Raw genomic sequence first — 19,522 nt, 5'->3', positions numbered from 1 at the left:
GTTTAGGGATGTTTTGAAGCAAAAGTAGTATCTCTACTTGGCGCAAAGAATTTGGCTAGCATGAGAGGGAAAGGCAAGATCAACATGTTGGATGATCCATGACAATATAACTTCTATTCGGATATAAGAAAACATAACCCATTATGTTGTCTTCCTTGTCCAACATCGACCTTTTAGCCCTAGATTGGTTCTGCCCAGGTTCCGCCTCGAGACGGCGGCGCTTAGTCCCAAAAGCTTCCTTTTTATTTTTTCCAGGGTGAAAGTCACCATATAGCCAAAGATGGGAACCGGAGGCCTGTCAGGGGGCCCACATGGTCGGGGGGCGCGCCCAGGGGGTAGGGCACGCCCTCCACCCTTGTGGATGGCTGGTGGCCCCCTTTGGTACTTTCTTCGCCCAATATTTTTTATATATTCCAAAAATAAGCTCCGTGAAGTTTTAGGACTTTTGGAGTTGTGCAAAGAACATGTCTCTAATATTTGCTCCTTTTCCAGTCCAGAATTCCAGCTGCCGGCATTCTCCCTCTTCATGTAAACCTTATAAAAGAAGAGAGAATAGGCATAAGTATTGTTATATAATGTGTAATAACAGCCCATAATGCAATAAATATCAATATAAAAGCATGATGCAAAATGGACGTATCATCTCCCCCAAGCTTAACCTCGTCTATCCTCAAGCGAAAGCCGATACCGATAAATATGTCTACATGTTTAGAGATAGAGGTGTCGATAAAATTAAAATACGGACATGAGGGCGTCATGATCATCTTTAGAACAACAACATATAATGCCATATAAATTCTTATGCTAAAGTAGTAATTCGTTCACAAGGTAAAGTATGAATCAGAAACTTTATTGCAAACTAACAAACTATTATCTCAGTCATTGGAGCAATTGCAATATATTATAACATCGGAAAGAGTCAATTAAGGAGCTTTTCAGCAAGTCCGCATACTCAAATATCATTTAATCTTTCACAATTGCTAACACTCACACGATACTTATGGGTACAAAGTTTCAATCGGATATAGAGAAAGATAAGGACTTGAGTATCGCCTCCCAACTTCTTACCTCAAGGGTAATGTCAACAATAATACTTTATGATAACCTACATCTAAGTGGATATATATATTCGGATCTCTTCAACATATAGTTCTTGACAAAGGAAAAGGTATAAAAAGGAAAGGTGATGATCACCATGACTCTTGTATAAGGGTAGAAGATAAAAGTAAAAGATAGGCCCCTCACAAAGGGAAGGTGAGGTTTTCATGTGCTTTTATGGTTGGATGTACAAAATTTTAGTGCAATAGAACGCAACTTTATATTTCCACTTGTGATAAGGACCTTTATTATGCAGTCTATCACTTTTATTTCTTCCAAATCACAAGTTCGTATAAAGCTTGTTTTCTTCACACTAATAGATCATACATATTTAGAGAGCAATTTTTATTGCGTGCACCGATGAAAACTTACTTGAAGGATCTTACTCAATCCATAGGTGGGTATGCTGGAGTCTCATGGCAAAACTGGATTTAGGGATGTTTTGAAGCACAATTAGTATCTCTACTTGGTGCAAAGAATTTGGCAAGCATGAAAGGGAAAGGCAAGCTCAACATGTTGGATGATCCATGACAATATAACTTCTATTCGGATAAAAGAAAACATCACCCATTATGTTGTCTTCCTTATCCAACATCGACCTTTTAGCCCTAGATTGGTTCTGCCCAGGTTCCGCCTCAAGATGGCGCTGCTTCGTCCCGAAAGCTTCCTTTCTATTTTTTTCCAGGGTGAAAGACACCATATTGGCAAAGATGGGCACCGGAGGCCTGCCAGGGGGCCCACAAGGTCGGGGGGCGCGCCCTCCATCGTTGTGGCTGGCTGGTGGCCCCCCTCTAGTACTTTCTTCGCCCAATATTATTTATATATTCCAAAAATAAGCTCCGTGAAGTTTCAGGACTTTTGGAGTTGTGTGGAGAATAAGTCTCTAATATTTGCTACTTTTCCCGTCCAGAATTCCAGCTGCCGGTGTTCTCCCTCTTCATGTAAACCTTATAAAATAAGAGAGAATAGGCATAATTATTGTGATATAATGTGTAATAACAACCCATAATGCAATAAATATCAATATAAAAGCATGATGCAAAACGGACGTATCAACTCCCTCAAGCTTAGACCTCGCTTGTTCTGAAGCAAAAGCTGATATCGATAAATTTGTCCACATGTTTATAGATAGAGGTGTCGATAAAAATAAAATACGGACATGAGGGCATCATGATCATGTTTAGAACAACAACAAATAATGCCATATAATTTCTTATTCTAAACTAATAATTCGTTCACAAGGTAAAGTATGAATCAGAAACTTTATTAAAAACTAACAAACTATGATCTCAGTCACTGGATGATGCGGAGCATCCCAAGGTCATCCCCATGGACCTACCTACATCTCCTACGACACCACTTGGACCAATGACAAGATCCCGAACAAAGGCCATTGAAGATAAGGTGAACTCGCTCCTCTCCGAACTACCACTTTCTATACATGAGACATGGCTGCTACCTCAAGCGAAAACACTATGTCTAATCCGGTACTTGGAGGAATGCCAAGGAGCAGCTACATCCAACGGACAAGACGACGAGGACACCAAGTGCCAAGAAGAAGAGCTGTCACTGAAGCTACAGACACCGGACGCCCGACACTTGAAGCCCCAGCCAAGCTACAGCGAGCGGACGTCCGGCCAGGACTAGACGACCAGCGACACTGCACGCGAGCCAAACCAGCCGATGTCTAACGCCACCGGACCACCGGCCACCTCCGGAAATCCGGTGCCTCCTCAACCAAGCCAGAATGAGTGAAAGTCTGATGACTACGGGACGTCCGGACGCTCCCGAGCCACCGGACGACCATAACCCACCGGACGTCTGGTACCTGTCTGAGCACAGATTCGGGCCCTACGCCCATGTATCCCGTCACTTCGCCCCCATTTGCACTAAGACTGTAAATAGACCTCCTCCTCCTAGTTAGGGTTAGCGTTGTGTTAGCTCATATGTGAGATAGAGTTTCCCTCATCCATCCGGATCTACTCCATCGCGAGGGACCGACACCTCTTCAGAGAAGATCCATCTTGGACTCAAAACCCCTAATGGGAAGACATCAAGACCTCCTCACGGAGAAGAACCGGTTACCCTATGTATCGTCCTTTGTTGGATTCAGATCTTGTACCCCTTTGTGTTTCGAGGATCTAGCATACGTGTGATCGTTGTTGTTGGTTTGAGTGATTCTCTCGTGTTTCGCCTCGTGTTCTTCAATGTTCATCACGGGATCCGCTCCTTTTGTGAAAGATCGGCCGTATAGGGTTCCACCCTACATCATCTTGGTATCATGAGCCACGTTGATCATGATTTCGGAGCCTCCCCGTTGTGTTTACTAGCCTTGTTTGTTGATTTCGTCCTAAAATCAAAAATTCCCCCAAAAGTAGCCCCGAAATTTTTGTGTGATTTGTTGGTGTCATGAAGTTTTGTTGAATTTGATCCACGGATTTGCTTTGCCACGAGTGGATCTAGCTTTCCCCCATCTTCCCCACCTTTTCCATGCACAAAATCGACCGGATTTGACCGATTTTGCCTCCACCACCACGAACCCTAGCTATTCATCCCGTGCCCGAAATTGCCCAGGCACCGGACGTCCGCCAGCCACCGAATGTCCGACGACCGGATGACCGCTCCACCACCGGGTGTCCGATGTTCCCTGCCGAAACTGAAAAATTCAATTTGGTCACCACCACCTCTCCACTTTCCACTTCCGCATAAGCACCCAAATTCCACAATCGCTTTATACAACCACCATTGCCTACTTGCTTCGCACTCCAACACAATTTTTGACACATTTTTCTTTGAGCATTTGAGTTGTGGTTCTCGTTTCCTACCGTGTTTCAGCTACTTAGGGACGGTTCTACATCAACATCACCGCCGCTCATCTTCGGCACAGATTTTTCATCGACAACAGCCACTCCACCATTTTGACACCATACCGTAAGCAAGAATCGGTAACTTCATCTTGGTATCGTGAGATATCATTCTTCCCATTACATTGATAGCCATCATAGCCCAATTTTGCGTATCTTACCCATCGAGACTAGCCTTTGAGTATTGTCGGCAACGTCACTTGTGCACATTAGTGGCCATACTTCCCATAGCATACATACCATATCATTGGCGCATATCTTGGTATCATCTATTGTGTCACAAAGGTGTCATCGCATACACATTTGCTATATTGGTTCGTGAAGCATTGCATGAGAAAAGAGCTCAAAAGAGAAAGAGCCAAACAAGCTTTTAAGCAAAAAGGAAAGATAAGCAAAGAGCTTTTAAGCAAGAACCATATCATCATTCTACATAAAGATTGTCATACTAGATCATCTTGGATCATATCATCCGAATACCGTACATAGAGCATACTTGGGATAGAAGTCGTATCATTTTTGCTTCGTAGGTTGAGCACAAGTCTTCGTATCTGCCTATTGTGCAATCGTGCTAGCGTCTCTCTAGTGTTGTGCAACAAGAGCATTTTCGTGGTTTCCACATTTTGGCTCATTCCTTGGTTGCACGACCCCATTTATCTCTCCGTGTGTGTGTTCCTGTGTACCATATCTCGCTAGTGGTCTACTTGTTGCATTTGCACATTTGTTAATCTTTTCCAACATTATTGAAGCTCACTAACAATTGCATCAAATTTTTTGCCACTATCGTAACCGAGCTCCACTATAAGCTTTTACTTGTGTAGGTGTGAGAAACCGACAAGAATTGGTACCAATTGTGCTATTTCCTTGTTCCACATTTGAGTGATCATTGATTTGTCTTCAACATCGGTCAAGGTACATCTGGTAAAAGTTCTTCTCTATCTCCCACTCACATATTTGCTTGGAATGATGTATAGGCCAAGTACTTCTACAAACCCACTCTTCATCGAGCAAGACGACGACTTGTCATCCTACGTCACAAAGAGCCACCTCTTTGGCGCACAACATGCCTTGCATGAAGAGAAACAAGCAATGAGTGAACGCATCGACAACCTCGCAACCGACATGCGACTCTCCAAGCAACATACAAGAGACTATTTTGACAACAAGCTCGACGACCACAAGCAAGAGAATGATGCAAGAATGGATGAGATTCGTGCTTTGTTGCTCAACCGCTCTTCTTCCACTTCGCCCTCCTCAAGACGGAGCCGCTCAAGTCAACACTCCGATTACACCATCTCCGACTCAAGTACACCGACATCGAATACTCTTCGACGTGCCGTGCGCCAAGATCGTCAAGGAAACCGCAACCCTCTACACGATAACAACTCTCAAGAGTAGCGACACCGTCAAGACCAAGATACTTTTGCTCAAGCACGAGACCGGCAACGCCAATGTCAACAAGAAGAGGAAGAGCAAGCGCGTCTACACCAAGATGCACAAGATGCTGAGGCACAACGTCAAGAACAACAATTACGAGAAGCTCAAGAACTTGAGGCGCAACGTGCCCTCCGAGATTCAAGTCGAGCCATAGCCACGCGCAACCGGCAAAATCGTGAGCATCAAGAAGCGCTTCGCAAAGAAGTTCAAGAGAGGAACTATCAAGCTTGAGTGCATCGTCAAGTTCCACGACCTCCTTGTCAAGAACCCCAAGTTCACGAAGAATAAGAAGACAATGGAAATCCTCCACGACAAGAGCAAGTTGAGAGAGACGATCCTCCTCGTCAAGGACGTCATCATCCTTGACTCCAACACAATGAACAGCAAAGATACGGCAAGCTAAATTTCACCATGCCCAAGTTCAATGGAAGCAATGATCCCGAAGAGTACCTTTCATGGGCATTGAAGGTTGACAAAATCTTCCGCTTGCACAACTCTGAGGAAGAGAAGAAGATCGCGATGGCATCCCTTGAGTTCCAAGAATACGTCCTCATTTCATGGGAACAAGTCATTGAGCACCGTGCGGCAAGAGGTGAATCACCCATCTCTACTTGGGTGCAAATAAAGGATGTCATGAGAGCATGCTTTGTGCCAACATACTACAACCGCGACCTCTTCAAGAAACTCCAACTACTCAAGAAAGGAACCAAGATCATTGAAGAATACTACAAGGAAATTGAGATTTCCATGATACGAGCTAATGTGACGGAAGATGATGAACAAACTATGGCACGTTTCTTGAATGGACTCAACCATCCTATCAAGAAGATAGCCGACTTGCAACCATACTCGAACCTCATCAAGCTAGTGCATCAAGCTACCAAGGTGGAACATCAAGTGCAAGATGACTTCAAATATGCCAAGTTCTCATCCAAGTCCTATGGTTTCTCCTACACTCAAGCTTCAACAACTCCAACACCTTCTACCTCAACCAAGCCATCTATAGGCAACGCCGACAAGTTGAGTTACAAGAAAACTTCGACAACTTCAAGTGGTCCTCCTACTACAAGCAAATTCAAGCCGAGATCTTCATCATCCTCTCCCCCAACCAATGAGACCGTCAAGACAAGTTCCGTCAAATGCTTTACATGCGGAGGCCGAGGCCACAAGTCTTTCGAGTGCACAAACAAGCGCACCATGATCCTCAACGACGATGGTACCTATGACTCCATGAGTGAAGGAGAAATGGAAGTCCTTGGGCAAGTGGCCCTGCACCGGCAAGTGAACAAAGATGAAGAGAATTAAGTCTTTTGTGACGTAGATTCAAGCCCCGCTCTCGTTGTCTCCAAGGTCTTGACTCTTCAACATCAACAAGAAGAATACCAATGATGCCATATCTTTCATGCCAACACCGACATCAATGGAAGGTCCGTCAAGGTCATCATCGATGGAGGGAGTTGCCATAACCTAGCAAGTGAAGAACTTTGCTCCAAGCTCCAATTCGTCAAGATGAAGCACCCATATCCTACAAGGTTCAATGGCTTAGCGACTCCGGCACTATCCAAGTCGAGCATAGGGTACAAGTCTCCTTCAAAATTTGGGCATACGAAGACACTTTGGAGTGTGATGTCGTCCCAATGACTGTTTGCCACCTTCTTCTTGGGCGACCATGGCAATTTGATCGAGGTGTCATCCACAACGGCCGAATGAACCACTATAGCTTCAAGATGAAAGGAAAGGACTACGTCCTTCGCCCTATGTCTCCAAGCTAAGTGATTGACGACAGGCAAACCATCCATCATGGAGAGAATAGTGAGAGAGCGAACCACCAAAAAGAGAGTGAGCGCCACAAGCCAAAATTGAGTGCCTCCACGATCAGTGATAAGAACTTAGTTCTATTTGCCACCAAACGTGAGATGAGAGAAGTGTGTGAGAACCCATCAAGTGTCATGTAGTATATCCTTTTATGCAAGGATGAGGCCCCCAAAGCTAACACCTCTCACAATCTACCTTTAGTGTTATCTTCTCTTATGCAGGAATTCCAAGTTGTTTTCCCCGATGAACTACCTCCGGGTGTACCTCCACTATGAGGCATCAAACACCGAATCGACCTCATCCCCGGAGCACCCCTTCCTAACAAGGCTCCCTACCACCTCAACCCCGAGGAAAATAAGGAGATCCAATGACAAGTACAACAACTCATCAACAATGGCCATGTTCGAGAAAGTTTGAGCCCTTGTGCCGTCCCGGTAATCCTTGTTCCCAAGAAAGATGGTACACTTCGCATGTGTTCCGATTGCTGTCCTATTAATGCTATTACCGTGCGTTATTGTTACCCCATACCATGCCTAGATGATATGCTTGATGAGCTTAGCGGAGCCACAATTTTCTCTAAGATTGATCTTAAGAGTGTGTAAGGGCATATTTATCCCTAAGGTGTTTTGGTGATTGATGACAATGCCTTTGCGGACTAATCGTGTGCCTTGAGTATTTCAGATATTTCATTACTAGGCACAAGACGGTTTGGTGCCCCTCGAAGATTATTGAAGATGGCGTTTTTCTACGTTCCTTTTTCGGTGAATTTGAGTCGTAGGAAAGCCATACTATTAAGAGGGGGTCCGCTTTGGAAAGGTTTGGGTGGAATCGTCACGAACACGTTTACTCCTCTTCACACCGCCTTTCCCTTAGCACTATGGAGCATCCTTCGTTTCTTCGTGTTTGTGCAAAAATAAGAATTCCTAGTGTTGCTGTTATGGGGCATGCGGTAGTACCGCTCTTCGGAGCGGTAGTACCGCAGGCCTTTGCGGTAGTACCACAGGTGGTCACGGTAGTACCGCTCCTTGGGAGTCGTAGTACCGTGAGTCCTGGTCCGGCACAACACCATAACCGGAAGTAGGGGCGGATGTAATTTTTTACATCCGCTCCCTGCGCGGTAGTACCGTGTGCCTTGTGCGGTAGTACCGTGTCGGATTTTTGCACTGTTTGAAAGTCAGCGGAAGTTGCCACGGACGTTTTTTTATTTGTCTGGGCCCTTCCCAGCCTAGTCCAATCCTGCCTTGCGGTAGTACCGCCCGAGCGGCAGTACTGCCCCAGCTTCTTTGCTACAGGCCTGGGCTAGCTCCTGCCGTGGCCACGGTAGTACCATGAGCCCTTGCGGTAGTACCGCTGGTTTTGTGTGGTAGTACAGTAGGTTGCGGGCTGGTTAAGTGGATAACGGTTGGATTTGTCTCTCCACTATATAAGGGGTGTCTTCTTCTCCGAGTTGACTACCTCTTCCAACCCTAAGCTCCACTGTTGCTCCAAGCTGCATGTTCGCCCGATCTCTCTCCCTAGCCAATCAAACTTGTTGATTTTCTAGGGATTGGTTGAGAAGGCCTCGATCTACACTTCCGTTAGGCTTGATGGCTCCTACTATCATCGATAGCGATGCAGTCCAGGGTGAGACTTTTCTCCCCGGACAGATCTTTTTGTTCGGTGGCTTCGCACTGCGGGCCAACTCGCTTGGCCATCTGGAGCAGATTGAAAGTTCCGCCCCTGGCCACCAGGTCAGGTTTGAAGCTTAAACTACACGGTTGACATCCGCGGAGACTTGATCTTTGACTGATTCGAGCCCCTGCATTGTGCGCCACGCGGTCATGATGAGTACGATTTAGCTCTACCATCGGACCGTATTCAGGAGATCGCACCCGCAGCCGCTCCGAGCCTCAATTCGGAGCCAGTTGCGCCATCCATCGATGGGTGGATAGACCCCGTCACCAAGGCCGTATCCTCAGTGGCGATTGAGCCGAATATCGACCTTACCCTTCACGAGAGCCGTGTTTCCAAACTGCCGAATCCTTCTCCGGCCATGGACTCCGAACCGCCTGCACCCATTCCTGTCGAATCCGATTGGGCACCGATCATGGAGTTTACCTCCATGGATATTTTTCAGCACTCGCCCTTTGGCGACATACCGAACTCATTAAGGTCTCTCTCCTTGTCAGGAGAGTCCTGGCCGAACTACGTCCGGCAGGATTGGGATGCGGATGACGAAGAAATTCGCTGCCCACCCACCACCCACTTAGTAGCCACTGTCGACGACTTAACCGACATGCTCGACTTCGACTCTGAAGACATCGACGGTATGGACGACGATGCGGGAGACGAAGAGGAATCACTTCCCACAGGACACTGGACAGCCACCTCATCATACGATATATACATGGTGGACACACCTAAAGAAGGCAATGGCGACGAAACAACGAAGGATGACCCCTCCAAAAAGCAACCCGAGCGCCGGCATCAGCGGCGCCGCTCTAAGTCCCGCCAAGGCAAAAGTGGTGATACCGGCACTTGAGATAATAGCACTCCGGATAGTGCCGAAGACAACAGCAATCCCCTCCAGCAAGATTTGGAGCAGGAGGATGGAGGAGCTAGCCCTCCTGAGAGAGCGGCAGATGGAGAGGCGGAGGATGATAATTACATGCCTCCCTCCGAAGACGAGGCAAGCCTTGACGATGACGAATTCGTTGTGCCAGAGGATCCCGTCGAACAAGAGCGCTTCAAGCGCCGGCTTATAGCCACGTCAAATAGCCTCAAGAAAAAGCAGCAGCAGCTTCAAGCTGACCAAGATTTGCTAGCTGACAGATGGACTGAAGTCCTGGCAGCCAAGGAATATTAACTCGAACGCCCCTCCAAGAGTTACCCAAAGTGCAGGTTGCTATCCCGACTAGAGGAGGAAGCACCATCCCCAGTGTATGACACGGTTGATCAGCCACCTCGTGGCCGCGACAGAGAGGCATTCCAGCCAAAAGCTCAGCCCGCACCACGACGCCATTCAAATAAAAAGGCATGGGGAAATACGCCAGACCTGCGGGACGTATTGGAGGACAAAGCAAAACACGCAAGATCGATCTACAGATCACGAGGGTGGGCCACTATGCGAGAGGATAATCGTCATGCCGGATACAGTAAAAGTAAGTCCGGCCGGGCCGAACACAGCGGGCAAGACTCATTCGAGCTGCATCGCGACATAGCCCAGTACAGAGGCGCCGCACACCCCTTATGCTTCACAGACGAAGTAATGGATCATCAAATCCCAGAGGGTTTCAAACCCGTAAATATTGAATCATACAACGGCACAATAAATCTTGTGGTATGGATCGAGGATTTCCTCCTGCACATCCACATGGCCCGCGGTGATGACCTACACGCCATCAAATACCACCCACTCAAACTCAAAGGACCAGCTCGGCATTGGCTCAACAGCTTGCCAGCAGAGTCCATTGGCTGTTGGGAAGATCTGGAAGCCGCATTCCTCGACAACTTTCAGGGAACTTATGTGCGACCACTAGACGCCGATGACTTGAGCCACATAATTCAGCAGCCAAAGGAATCGGCTAGGCAATTCTGGACACGGTTCCTAACAAAGAAAAATCAAATCGTCGACTCTCCGGATGTAGAGGCCCTAGCAGCTTTCAAGCACAACATCCGCGACGAATGGTCGCTCGACACCTTGGCCAGGAAAAGCCGAAATCTATGGCAGCCCTCTCGACACTCATGACCCGCTTTTGTGCGGGAGAAGACAGCTGGCTGGCTCGCAGCAATAACATATCAAAGAACCATGGTACTTCGGATACCAAGGATGGCAATGGCAGGTCACGTCGCAACAAACATAAGCGCCACATTAACAGCGACAATACCGAGGATACGACAGTTAATGCCGGATTAAAAGGCTCTAAACCCGGTTAGCGAAAAAAGCCATTCAAAAGAAGCACTCCGGGCCCGTCCAGTTTGGACCATATACTCGATCGCTCGTGCAAAATACACGGCACCCCCGACAAGCCAGCCAACCACACCAACAAGGATTGTTGGGTGTTCAAGCAGGCCGGCAAGATAAATGCCGAAAACAAAGATAAGGGGTCACATAGCGATGACGAGGAGGAGCCCAGCAGCCAAACACCGGAGGATAGAAGAGGTTCCCCCCACAAGTGCGGACGGTGAACATGATATAAGCAACCCACATCCCCAACAGGGAGCGGAAGCATGCGCTCAGGGACGTATATGCGTTGGAGCCAGTCGCCCCAAAGTTCAACCCATGGTCTTCCTGCCCGATCACCTTCGACCGCAGGGACCACCCCACTAGTATTCGTCATGGCGGATTCGCCGCATTGGTCTTAGACCCAATCATTGACGGATTTCACCTCACTCGAGTCCTTATGGATGGCGGCAGCAGCCTGAACCTGCTTTATCAGGACACAGTGCGCAAAAAGGGTATAGACCCCTCAAGGATCAAACCCACTAAAACGACCTTTAAAGGCGTAATACCAGGTGTAGAGGCCCATTGCATAGGCTCAGTTACACTGGAAGTGGTCTTCGGATCTCCGGATAACTTCCGAAGCGAAGAGTTAATCTTCGACATAGTCCCATTCCGCAGTGGCTACCATGCACTGCTCGGGCGAACCGCATTTGCGAGATTCAATGCGGTATCGCATTATGCATATCTCAAGCTCAAGAGACCTCAGGGGGTCATCACAGTCAATGGAAACACAGAGCGCTCTCTCCGCACGGAGGAGCACACTGCGGCCCTCGCAGCAGAAGCGCAAAGCAGCCTCTTAATGCAATCCACTAGTTCGGCGATTAAGGACCCGGACACCTTCAAGCGCACCCGGAGTAATCAGCAACAGGACCACCTGGCACGTTCCGAGCTCGCATAGCAATGCGGCCCCCACCCCGGTCCTAGCCAAACGACGAAATCCATGCCACGCATACATAATTACGCATTAAAAATACCATGGGCACAGGCGGGGAGGGGGGCACGACTGCGGCACGCTCCAATTCGCGGCTTAAACCGCACTAGGGGCTTCCCGCTTTGTTATTTTTCTCTTTCAGGACTTTAATCTCTGGAAACCCTGTCCGGCAGCATGATTGCCGAACACATGATGCAGCAACCAAGGAGGCAGAAAGCTACGCCACACCATGGAACTCCTAGGTGGATTACGATAACGAGTGAAATATTTGCTTTAATACTATTCCTCAGCTTGCCCTTGGAAGGGACATGTCAAACAATCCTACTTTTTGCTTACCACACTACTTGTATCATTCTGCTTTAACGCACCTTTTTGAATAAACAACGCATAGCATTAATACTATTATTGCATTCTTCCTTTCTATATATATATATGTTCATTCATGACATCTAGCACCCGTACACTCTTGTATGGCCAATATGCTAGGGGCTTAAGCATACCCCATAATACGGCGTGAGAAGTTCGAACACTTTCGACAGTGCGGCACCCCGAACTTATAGCATTATATGCATCAGCTCCAAATCATGTCTTGGGTCAATAGTTGGGTTTGCCCGGCTCCCATGTTTTGGTACCTTATGTTCCGCTATATCGGCTAAGGTAGCACTGGGAGAACTACTGCGATTGTGCCCCGGTTCTGCTGGGCAAAGCACCTTAGTAGAGAAAGCTAAAACTGACTGTCATGATAAGGCGAGAGACTGGTCGCTGTTCGAGAGGTTTCAAGTCCCTAAAGACTTATGCCGCTTAGAGCGAGGAGTCGGCCCTGTCCGGCTTAAGGCATGTATCGCGCCCCAAATTCGGCCTTCCGAATACTAGGGGCTTCGCCGAAATTTAAAATTATAGGATTCTATGGCTAAGTGAGAGTGATAACGCATTATAGTCCGATTGCCTTGTTCCTTATGCTGAGCACCTCCCTCGAAGGACCCAAAAATGGGAACAAGAGTGCTCAGGTTTCTCCCAAACACCCCAGCACTCGTGGCATGGGGGCAGAAGCCGACGACTAGCCATCTCTCAGATTTGATAAACAGCCGAACAGAAGGTAATATTTTAAATTCAGACAAGCATTGCATAGCGCATATGAACAAGTTTTCATAATACAGGATTACACGAGAAAGTTTATTCAAATATTACATCTTTCGCACACTCGTCCGCTACAAGACGGGCACCCTTCAGGACACCCTCATAGTACATCTCAGGGTGGTGATGCTCCTTGCCCTGCGGTGACCCTTCCTTCACCAGCTTCACGGCATCCATCTTAGCCCAGTGCACCTTCGCACGGGCGAAAGCCCGGCGTGCACCTTCGATGCAGACGGACCACTTGATGACTTCCAGCCGTGGGCAGGCATCCACAAGCCGCCTCACCAGGCCAAAGTAGCTATTGGGAAGGGCATTGTCAGACCACATCTGCACTATAAAGCCCTTCAGGGCCTGTTCGGCCGCCTTGTGCAGCTCGACCAGTTGCTTCAGCTGGTCGCTCAGAGGCATCGGGTGTTCGGTCCTAGTATACTGAGACCAGAACAGCTTCTCCGTTGAGCTTCCCTCCTCAGCCTGGTAAAACTTTGTGGCATCCGACACGCTGCGGGGCAAATCTGCGAATGCTCCTGGAGAGATCCGGACTTGGGTAAGTAACAAGTAATTTACTTTCACATGTTTGCTTTGCATATTGAAGGCCTTACCCGCCGCTATCTTCTTTATCGCATCAATCTACTAGAGGGCCTTTTGGGCCTCAGCCTTGGCATTCTTTGCGCTCTCGAGGGCCGCGGAAAGCTCAGACTCTCCCGTCTTCAAGTCAAGCTCCAACGCCTCGTGCTTCGTCACGAGAGCATGGAGCTCTTACTGCACCTCGCCCACCCGTGCCTCCTGCCTTTCCCGCTTGGTGCGCTCCTTGGCTGCTTTGTTTTCAGCCTCGGATAGCGCTTGCTTCAGGGTTGCCACCTCGGTCGTGGCCCCTGGCAAATTTACGATGAACCTGTCATTTTGCAATCGCATTCTTTTTATATATATCCATAGACTAGGTACTACTTACCTTTGTTCTCCTCGAGCTACCTCTTGGCAAGGCCGAGCTCTTTCTTGGACCCTTCGAGGTCCTGCTTCAGTGCGGCGACCTCCGCAGTCAGTGAGGCAGAGGCCAGCAGCGAAGCCTGCATACGCATATAGACATACTTATATTAGACTCCTGTGATACTGTTTGATCCTCTATTCGTCTTTTCTTTGTGAACACCGAACAAAGCATCAGGGGATACTGTCTATGCGGTAATATTTTTTCTATATTTCAAACACTTACCTCAAAGCCTCTTAGAAGGCTGGCACAGGCTTCAGTCAGTCCGCTCTTGGCGGACTGAACCTTCTAGATCACCGCACTCATAATAGTGCGGTGCTCTTCGTTGATGGAAGCGCTGCGAAGCGCTCCCAGCAGATTGTCTGGTGCCCCTGGATGGGTAGGGGTCACCGGCACAAGCGTCTTGCCCCTTTTAGAAGGAGGCCGCCTGCCCCGAGTCCGGAACCACTGGAGGTTCCAGCGCGGTGTTCGGCTGAGGGCCGAACTCGGAGCCCTGGGGAGCCTTACTCCCTCTACTCCTGGAGTCCGTAAGGTCGCCTTGAGGCGCCTCCGGGATTGTCTCCCCTTGACCCGGTGCCTCTTTAGACAATACCTCGGCATTGTCTGTAGGGTAAGGGGAGGTGGCGGTCGGAAGTGGATCACTATCCATGTCCGACGAGTCCAAGGAGCCGCCCGACGAAGATGCGTCGATACGGGCTTGGGGCGGTCTACATAATCATATCCGGTGTTAGGAGAAGCAGTGCGACAAAGGTATGCTATGAGTTACTCTGGTATCCGAATACTTACGACTTTGTCAGGGGCTTGGCCCTGAGCAGCCACTCATCTTCGCCTTCGGCGGTGGTGGTGGAGTAGTTCGGAAGGAGGGTCCTCCCCTTCTTGGACCCTTCGGCCCCCTTGATTGGGCGGCCTTCCTTTTCTTGTCTCCCCCGACTGAAGGGGGAGCATCTTCATCTTCCTCCTCGTCTTCGGGGAAGGAGTGCGTCGCGGAGTTATCGGACGATGAGTCTGATAACACCTGGCATCGGGAACTCTTTCGGGTTCCCTTGGCCTTCTTGGTCTTCTCCAGCACCTTGTAAGGAGCCGGAGTCAGCATCTCCATCAGGAGAGCATCTGCAGTGTCTTCGGGAAGAGGGGCCGGATAGTTAATCTGCCCCGACGTCTCCACCCAGTTCTATCAAAGGCATGGAGCTCAGACCCCGCACATGGTTAAGCTAGGGGAAATAAATATCCTACCAGATGTATAGAACTCACCGAATGCGCTAGGCGCTTCGCGCTTAGCCCGCGGTCCTCGGTGAGAGAGGGAGGGACCTCAGCGCCCTTGAACAACACCCTATAGACGTCCTTGTTGAAATCCCGTTGTTGACACGGGAGGATCCGGCGGATGAGCATGACCTAGACTATGTTAACAAGCTTGAGCTTCTTGCTTGCCATATTCCGGATACATTTCTTGAGTCCGTCCAGCTCCACCGATGAACCCCAGGATAGGCCCTTCTCTTTCCAGGAGGTGAGCCGCATGGGGATTCCAGATCGAAACTCGGGGGCAGCCACCCAGTTGGTGTCGGGTGGCTCGGTGATGTAGAATCACGCCGATTGCCACCCCTTTATGGTCTCCACGAAGGATCCTTCAAGCCATATAACATTGGGCATCTTGCCCACCATGGCTCCGCCGCATTCTGCTTGTTGGCCTCCCACCACCTTTGGCTTGATATTGAGGGTCTTCAGCCACAGGCCGAAGTGGGGCCGGATGTGGAGGAAAGCCTCACACACGACGATGAACGCCGAAATGTTGAGGATGAAGTTCGGGGCTAGATCATGAAAGTCTAGCCCGCAGTAGAACATAAGACCACGGACGAATGGATGGAGGGGAAACCCTAGTCCGCGGAGGAAGTGGTGGAGGAGGACTACCCTCTCGCGAGGTTCCGGGGTGGGGATGATATGCCCCACAGCAGGCAGGCAATGCACGATATTCGCGGATAAGTATCCGGCTCCGCGTAGCTTTTTGATGTGTCCCTCCATAACGGAGGAAGCCATCCACTTGCCTCCCGCTCCGGACATGTTTGGAGAAGGTTGAGGAGAAGGATGTGGACTTGGGCGTTGGAGCTCGAGTGTGCGAGAATGGATGAGCAAGGAGGAAGAAGGCGTGGGTAGAAAAAGGATAAATCTTATCCCTTTATAAGGGCGGTCAAAACTATGCGCCCTCCACTAGCCTGGTAAAACTCACTTATCCTCCAAGCGCCGTAATTGATGGCGCGGTTGGGTTACCCACGACCGTATTGATGAGAATCCCGTAATAAGGGGGACACGATCTCTGCTTTGACAAGACGTGTCAAGAAACTGCCTCGCGTTATGTGCGGGGCTAGTTAAAGGAAATGGTTCGAATAATCACCGGGCCATGGCATAATGTCATGTTGCCACAACGTGTCAGCAGATTAGATTTGTGGAAATATTATTCTCTCTATGGTGGTATGTGGAACTTATTTTGCAAGGTCGGACACTATCCTTGTATTCAGATTCTTCCGTGGTGTATCCGGAGGAGGAACCCGCCTTGCAATGCCGAAGACAACATTGCGCGCTGGACTCATCGTCATTGAAGCCTGGTTCAGGGGCTACTGAGGGAGTCCTGGATTAGGGGGTCTCCGGAGAGCCGGACTATATCCTTTGGCCGGACTGTTGGACTATGAAGATACAAGATTGAAGACTTCTTCTCGTGTTCGGATGGGACTCTACTTGGCGTGGAAGGCAAGCTAGGTAGTACGGATATGGATATCTCCTCCTTTATAACCGACCTTGTGTAACCCTAGCCCCCTCAGGTGTCTATATAAACCGGAGGGTTTTAGTCTGTAGGATAACATACAATCATACCATAGGCTAGCTTCTAGGGTTTAGCCTCTCCGATCTCGTGGTAGATCAACTCTTGTAATACTCATATCATCAAGAATAAATCAAGCATGACGTAGGGTTTTACCTCCATCAAGAGGGACCGAACCTGGGTAAAACATCGTGTTCCCTGCCTCCTGTTACCATCCGCCTTAGACGCACAGTTCGGGACCCCTATCCGAGATCCGCCGGTTTTGACACCGACACCCCCCACCAATCCCTTGCCGATCTTGTTACTCTTGGTTGTTAGAGCACCCTAGACGGTTGAGGTCACCGCGGAGCCATATTCCGTTGTGGTGAAGCTTCGTGGTGTTGTTGGGAGCCTCCGATTAAGTTGTGGAGATTGGCCCAACCTTGTTTGTAAAGGTCCGGTCGCCGCCTCCAAGGGCAGCAATAGTGGAATCACGGCATCTCGCATTGTGTGAGGGCGTGAGGAGAATACGGTGGCCCTAGTGGCTTCTCGGGGAGCATTGTGCCTCCACACCGCTCTAACGGAGACGTACTTCCCCTCAAAAGGAAGGAACTTCGGTAACACATCCTCTTCTTCACCGGCTCCACTCTTGGTTACCTCGTACCTTTACTTGTGCAAGCTTATTTGTGTTATTTCCCTTGCTTGCTTGTGTGCTTGTTGTTGTTGCATCATATAGGTTGCTCACCTAGTTGCATATCTAGACAACCTACTTTGATGCAAAGTTTAATTTGGTAAAGAAAAGCTAAAAATTGTTAGTTGCCTATTCACCCCTTGTCGGTGTCAAAACCGGCGGATCTCGGGTAGGGGGTCCCGAACTGTGCGTCTAGGCCGGATGGTAACATGAGGTAAGGGACATGAAGTTTTACCCAGGTTCGGGCCCTCTCGATGGAGGTAAAACCCTACGTCCTGCTTGATTAATATTGATGATATGGGTAGTACAAGAGTAGATCTACCACGAGATCGGAGAGGCTAAACCCTAGAAGCTAGCCTATGGTATGATTGTTGTTGTGTATGTTGTCCTACGGACTAAAACCCTCCGGTTTATATAGACACCAGAGAGGGTTAGGGTTACACAAAGTCGGTTACAATGGTAGGAGATCTGCATATCCGTATCGCCAAGCTTGCCTTCCACGCCAAGGAAAGTCCCTTCCGGACACGGGACGAAGTCTTCAATCTTGTATCTTCATAGTCCAGGAGTCCGGCTGAAGGTATAGTCCGGCTATCCGAACACCCCCTAATCCAGGACTCCCTCAGTAGCCCCTGAACCAGGCTTCAATGACGACGAGTCCGGCGCGCAGATTGTCTTCGGCATTGCAAGGCGGGTTCCTCCTCCAAGTACTTCATATAAGATTTTGAACACAAAGATAGTGTCCGGCTCTGCAAAATAAGTTTCCACATATTGCCATAGAGAGAATAATATTTACACAAATCTAATCTGCTGACGTATTCCGTAGTGTGACACACCACGGCCAAGCCTTTATCCGAGTCGTTTCATTATCCCACCTCAGTGCGTCATGCGAGGCGGTTTCCTTGGCACGTCTTGATAAAGCAGAGATCGTGTCCCCTTATTACGGGATTCTCATCAATACGGGTGTGGGTAACCCAACCGCGCCATTGATTACGGCGCTTGGAGATAAGCGAGTTTTACCAGGCTGGTGGGGACATGTAGTTGCGTCCACCCATATAAGGGGATAAGGATCCACCTTTTCACCTATGCCTTCTTCCTCCTTCGCCTATCCATTCTTGCGCACTCGAGCTCCAGCGCCCAAGTCCGCACTCCCCACCTCAACCTTCTCCAGCCATGTCTGGAGCGGGAGGCAAGTGGATGGTCTCCTCTGTCATGGAGGGACACATGAAAAAGCTGAGGAAGGCCGGATACCTGTCTAACGACATCGCGTACCGGCTTCCCAAAAAGGGGCAGCTCATCCCCACCCCTAGGCCCCATGAGAGGGTGGTGTTCCTCCCCCATTTCCTCCACGGACTGGGCTTCCCTCTCCACCCATTTGTCCGGGGGCTCATGTTCTACTACGGCCTGGATTTCCACGATCTGGCCCCGAACTTTGTCCTCAACATATCGGCGTTTATCGTCGTGTGTGAGGCTTTCCTCCGCATCCACCCCCATTTCGGCCTATGGCTCAAGACTTTCAATGTCAAGCCGAAGGTGGTGCGCAGCAACTAGGCGGAGTGCGGAGGCGCCATGGTGGGCAAGATGGCCAACGTCCTATGGCTCGAGGGCTCCTTTGTGGAGACCCTGAAGGGGTGGCAATCGGGGTGGTTTTACATCACCGAGCCGAGCAATGCCGAATGGCTCGCACCCCCCCGAGTTTCGATCCGGACCCCCTATGCAGCTCACGTCCTGGAAGGAGACGGGCCTGTCGGGGGTAAGAAAGGAGAGCTGACCGGACTCCAAACATGCATCCAAACCCTGGTGGAC

This window comes from Triticum aestivum, chromosome 6A (genome assembly GCF_018294505.1).
Source record: "Triticum aestivum cultivar Chinese Spring chromosome 6A, IWGSC CS RefSeq v2.1, whole genome shotgun sequence".
Lineage (NCBI taxonomy): Eukaryota > Viridiplantae > Streptophyta > Magnoliopsida > Poales > Poaceae > Triticum > Triticum aestivum.
This window is presented reverse-complemented; position numbering follows the sequence as displayed.